Source organism: Arachis hypogaea, chromosome 20, assembly GCF_003086295.3.
Source record: "Arachis hypogaea cultivar Tifrunner chromosome 20, arahy.Tifrunner.gnm2.J5K5, whole genome shotgun sequence".
Taxonomy (NCBI): domain Eukaryota; kingdom Viridiplantae; phylum Streptophyta; class Magnoliopsida; order Fabales; family Fabaceae; genus Arachis; species Arachis hypogaea.
The window spans coordinates 106,452,206-106,458,218 of NC_092055.1; the positions used below are offsets into that span (position 1 = coordinate 106,452,206).

At 41.0% G+C, this 6,013-nt stretch overlaps 1 non-coding gene across 1 annotated transcript; it reads right to left on the bottom strand.

Annotated features, from left to right (window-relative positions):
- Positions 1–858: 858 nt before the first annotated feature.
- LOC112787690 (small nucleolar RNA R71) lies at positions 859–966 on the bottom strand. Its single transcript, XR_003195089.1, has one exon. It is a non-coding gene; the product is annotated as a small nucleolar RNA R71 (small nucleolar RNA).
- Positions 967–6,013: the final 5,047 nt, after the last annotated feature.

The window sequence follows — 6,013 nt, forward strand, 5'->3', positions numbered from 1 at the left end:
TTTTTCAAAAATTATTTTTAATTAACTAATTATTTTAATCTTTGATTTTAAAAATTTTTTTCGAAAATTACTAACCTTTTTCAAAAACTATTTTCGAAAATCACTAACTCTTTTTCAAAAATTATTTTCGAAAATTCTCGCTCTCTCATCTTATTTATTCATCCATTAACATCTCTTCCTCACACCACTCACCAAATTCAAACCCTCTCTTCCATCTGTGTTCGAATTTCTTTTCTTCTTTTCTTCTTCCACTAACGATAAGGAACCTCTTTACTGTGACATAGAGGATTCCTCTTCTTTTCTCTTTCTCTTCTCTTTCTTATGAGCAGGGACAAAGAAAAAGGCATTCTTGTTGAAGCGGATCCAGAACCTGAAAGGACTCTGAAGAGAAAACTAAGAGAAGCTAAATTACAACAATCCAGAGACAACCTTATTGAAAATTTCGAACAAGTAAAGGAAATGGCAGCCGAACCCAACAACAATAATGCAAGGAGAATGCTTGGTGACTTTACTGCACCTAATTCCAATTTACATGGAAGAAGCATCTCCATTCCTGCCATTGGAGCAAATAATTTTGAGCTGAAACCTCAGCTAGTTTCTCTGATGCAGCAAAACTGCAAGTTTTATGGACTTCCATCTGAAGATCCTTTTCAGTTCTTAACTGAATTCTTGCAGATCTGTGATACTGTTAAGACTAATGGAGTAGATTCTGAAGTCTACAGGCTCATGCTTTTCCCTTTTGCTGTAAGAGACAGAGCTAGAATATGGTTGGACTCTCAACCCAAAGACAGCCTGAACTCTTGGGATAAGCTGGTCACGGCTTTCTTAGCTAAGTCCTTTCCTCCTCAAAAGCTGAGCAAGCTTAGAGCTGATGTTCAAACCTTCAGACAGAAAGAAGGTGAATCCCTCTATGAAGCTTGGGAAAGATACAAGCAGCTGACCAAAAAGTGTCCTTCTGACATGCTTTCAGAATGGACCATCCTGGATATATTCTATGATGGTTTATCTGAGTTATCAAAGATGTCATTGGATACTTTTGCAGGTGGATCCATTCACCAAAAGAAAACGCCTGCAGAAGCTCAAGAACTCATTGACATGGTTGCTAATAACCAGTTTATGTACACTTCTGAGAGGAATCCTGTGAGAAATGGGACGCCTATGAAGAAGGGAGTTCTTGAAATTGATACTCTGAATGCCATATTGGCTCAGAATAAAATATTGACTCAGCAAGTCAATATGATTTCTCAGAGTCTGAATGGAATGCAAGCTGCATCCAACAGTACTCAAGAGGCATCTTCTGAGGAAGAAGCTTATGATTTTGAGAACCCTGCAATAGCAGAGTTAAAATACATGGGTGAACCATATGGAAACACCTACAATCCATCATGGAGAAATCACCCAAATCTCTCATGGAAGGATCAAAAGCCTCAACAAGGCTTTAATAATGGTGGAAGAAACAGGTTTAGCAATAGCAAGCCTTTTCCATCATCCACTCAGCAACAGACAGAGAATTCTGAGCAGAATCTATCTAGCTTAGCAAATTTAGTCTCTGATCTATCTAAGGCCACTGTGAGTTTCATGAATGAAATAAGGTCTTCCATTAGAAATTTGGAAGCACAAGTAGGCCAGCTGAGTAAAAGAATCACTGAAATCCCTCCTAGTACTCTCCCAAGCAATACAGAAGAGAATCCAAAAGGAGAGTGTAAGGCCATTGACATAACCAAAATGGCCGAACCCAAAGAGGGAGAGGAGGACGTGAATCCCAAGGAGGAAGACCTCCTGGGACATCCAGTGATCAATAAGGAGCTTCCCTCTGAGGAACCAAAGGAATCTGAGGCTCATCTAGAGACCATAGAGATTCCATTGAACCTCCTTATGCCATTCATGAGCTCTGATGAGTATTCCTCTTCTGAAGAGAATGAGGATGTTACTGAAGAGCAAACTGCCAAGTTTCTTGGTGCAATCATGAAGCTGAATGCCAAATTATTTGGTATTGAAACTTGGGAAGATGAACCTCCCTTGTTCACCAATGAACTAAGTGATCTGGATCAACTGACATTGCCTCAGAAGAGACAGGATCCTGGAAAGTTCATAATACCTTGTACCATAGGCACCATGATCTTTAAGGCTCTGTGTGACCTTGGTTCAGGGATAAACCTCATGCCCCTCTCTGTAATAGAGAAACTAGGAATCTATGGGGTGCAAGCTGCTAAAATCTCATTAGAGATGGCAGACAATTCAAGAAAACAGGCTTATGGACAAGTAGAGGACGTGTTAGTAAAGGTTGAAGGCCTTTACATCCCTGCTGATTTCATAGTCCTGGATACTGGAAAGGAAGAGGATGAATCCATCATCCTAGGAAGACCTTTCCTAGCCATAGCAAGAGCTGTGATTGATGTGGACAGAGGAGAATTGATCCTTCAAATAAATGAGGACAACCTTGTGTTTACAACTCAAGGATCTCACTCGGCATCCATGGAGAGGAAGCAGAAAAAGCTTCTCTCAAAGCAGAGTCAAACAAAGCCCCCACAGTCAAACTCTAAGTTTGGTGTTGGGAGGCCACAACCAAACTCTAAGTTTGGTGTTGGGAGGTCTCAACAAAGCTCTGCACATCTGTGAGGCTCCATGAGAGCCCACTGTCAAGCTATTGACATTAAAGAAGCACTTGTTGGGAGGCAACCCAATTTTTATTTATCTAATTATATTTTTCTTAGTTATATGTCTTTATAGGTACATGATCATGTGGAGTCACAAAATAAATCAAAAAATTGAGAACGGAATCAAAAACAGCAGAAGAAAAATCACACCCTGGAGGAAGACCTTACTGGCATTTAAACGCCAGTAAGAAGCATGTTTTGGGCGTTCAACGCCAGAACAGAGCATGGTTCTGGCGCTGAACGCCAGAAATGGGCAGCATCTGGGCGTTTGAACGCCAGAAATGCACCTTGGAGAAGAGCTGGCGCTGAACGCCCAGAACAAGCATGGTTCTGGCGTTCAACGCCAGAAATGGGCCACAAATGGGCGTTCAACGCCCAGAACAAGCACCAATCTGGCGCTGAACGCCCAGAGTGTGCGCAAAGGCATTTTGCATGCCTAATTGGGTGCAGGGATGTAAATCCTTGACACCTCAGGATCTGTGGACCCCACAGGATCCCCACCTACCTCCACTCACCTCTTCTCACCCTTCTTTCACACAATCCCATAAACACTCTTCCCCAAAATCCTTCATCTATCACCTCCATCTCTCTTCCCTATTAACCCTTCACCACTCACATCCACCCACTCTTCCCCATAAACCTACCTCATAAACTCCACCTACCTTCAAAATTCAAAATCAATTTCCCACCCAACCCACCCTAAATGGCCGAACCTAACACCCTCCTCCCTTCCCTATATAAAGCCCTCCATTCTTCCTCATACTCATACAACACATCCCTCTATACCCTTCTTGGCCGAAGCACCTTCCCTTCTCCCTCTCCTCCATTTCTTCTTCGTCTTCATCTATTCTTTCTTCTCTTGCTCGAGGGCGAGCAAAAGTCTAAGTTTGGTGTGGTAAAAGCATAAGCTTTTTGTTTTTCCATTACCATTGATGGCACCTAAGACCGGAGAATCCTCTAGAAAAGGAAAAGGGAAGACAAAAGCTTCCACCTCTGAGTCATGGGAGATGGAAAGGTTCATCTCCAAAGCCCATCAAGACCACTTCTATGATGTTGTGGCCAAGAAGAAGGTGATCCCCGAGGTCCCTTTCAAACTCAAAAGAAATGAGTATCCGTAGATCCGACATGAAATTCAAAGAAGAGGTTGGGAAGTTCTAACAAATCCCATCCAACAAGTCGGCATCCTAATGGTTCAAGAGTTCTATGCCAATGCATGGATCACCAAGAACCATGATCAAAGTAAGAACCCGGATCCAAAGAACTATGTTACAATGGTTCGGGGGAAATACTTAGATTTTAGTCCGGAGAATGTAAGGTTGGCGTTCAACTTGCCAAACATGGAAGAGAATGCACGCCCCTACACAAGGAGAGTCAACTTTGATCAAAGGTTGGACCAAGTCCTTATGGACATATGTGTGGAAGGAGCTTAATGGAAGATTGACTCCAAGGGCAAGCCGGTTCAACTAAGAAGATTGGACCTCAAGCCTGTGGCTAGAGGATGGTTGGAATTCATCCAATGCTCCATCATCCCCACTAGCAACCGATCTGAAGTTACTGTGGATCGGGCCATCATGATTCATAGCATCATGATTGGAGAGGAAATAGAAGTTCATGAAGTCATCTCTAATGAACTCTACAAAATAGCCGAAAAGTCATCCCCCATGGCAAGGCTAGCTTTTCCTCATCTTATTTGCCATCTATGTTACTCAGCTGGAGCTTTCATAGAAGGAGACATTCCCATTAAGGAAGAGAAGCCCATCACTAGGAAAAAGATGGAGCAAGCAAGAGAGCCCATTCATGGAGCTCAAGAGGCGTCTGAAGCTCATCACTATGAGATCCCGGAGATGCCTCAAATGCATTTTCCTCCACAAAACTATTGGGAGCAAATCAACACCTTCCTAGGAGAATTGAGTTCCAACATGGGACAACTAAGGGTGGAACATCAAGAGCACTCCATCATCCTTCATGAAATAAGAGAAGATCAAAAAGCAATGAGGGAGGAGCAGCAAAGACAAGGAAGAGACATAGAAGAGCTCAAGGACATCATTGGTTCCTCAAGAAGGAAACGCCACCATCACTAAGGTGGATTCATTCCTTGTTCTTATTTCTTCTGTTTTTCGTTTTCTATGTTATGTGCTTATCTATGTTTGTGTCTTCATTACATGATCATTAGTAGTTAGTAACTTTGTCTTAAAGTTATGAATGTCCTATGAATCCATCACCTCTCTTAAATGAAAAATGTTTTAATTCAAAAGAACAAGAAGTACATGAGTTTTGAATTTATCCTTGAACTTAGCTTAATTATATTGATGTGGTGACAATGCTTCTTGTTTTCTGAATGTATGCTTGAACAGTGCATATGTCTTTTGAAGTTGTTGTTTAAGAATGTTAAATATGTTGGCTCTTGAAAGAATGATGACTAGGAGACATGTTATTTGATAATCTGAAAAATCATAAAAATGATTGTTGAAGCAAGAAAAAGCAGCAAAGAACAAAGCTTGCAGAAAAAAAAATAGGCGAAAAAAAAAAGCAAGCAGAAAAAGCCAAAAGCTCTTAAAACCAAGAGGCAAGAGCAAAAAGCCAATAACCCTTAAAACCAAAAGGCAAGGGCAAATAAAAAGGATCCCAAGGCTTTGAGCATCAGTGGATAGGAGGGCCTAAAGGAATAAAATCCTGGTCTAAGCGGCTAAACCGAGCTGTCCCTAACCATGTGCTTGTGGCGTGTAGGTGTCAAGTGAAAACTTGAGACTGAGCGGTTAAAGTCAAGGTCCAAAGCAAAAAAGAGTGTGCTTAAGAACCCTGGACACCTCTAATTGGGGACTTTAGCAAAGCTGAGTCACAATCTGAAAAGGTTCACCCAACTATGTGTTTGTGGCATTTATGTATCCGGTGGTAATACTGGAAAACAAAGTGCTTAGGGCCACGGCCAAGACTCATAAAATAGCTGTGTTCAAGAATCATCATACTGAACTAGGAGAGTCAATAACACTATCTAAACTCTGAGTTCCTATAGAAGCCAATCATTCTGAACTTCAATGGATAAAGTGAGATGCCAAAACTATTCAAGAGGCAAAAAGCTACAAGTCCCGCTCATCTGATTGGAGCTATGTTTCATTGATAGTTTGGAATTTATAGTATATTCTCTTCTTTTTATCCTATTTGATTTTCAGTTGCTTGGGGACAAGCAACAATTTAAGTTTGGTGTTGTGATGAGCGGATAATTTATACGCTTTTTGGCATTCTTTTTAGTATGTTTTTAGTAGGATCTAGTTACTTTTAGGGATGTTTTCATTAGTTTTTATGTTAAATTCACATTTCTAGACTTTACTATGAGTTTGTGTGTTTTTATGTGATTT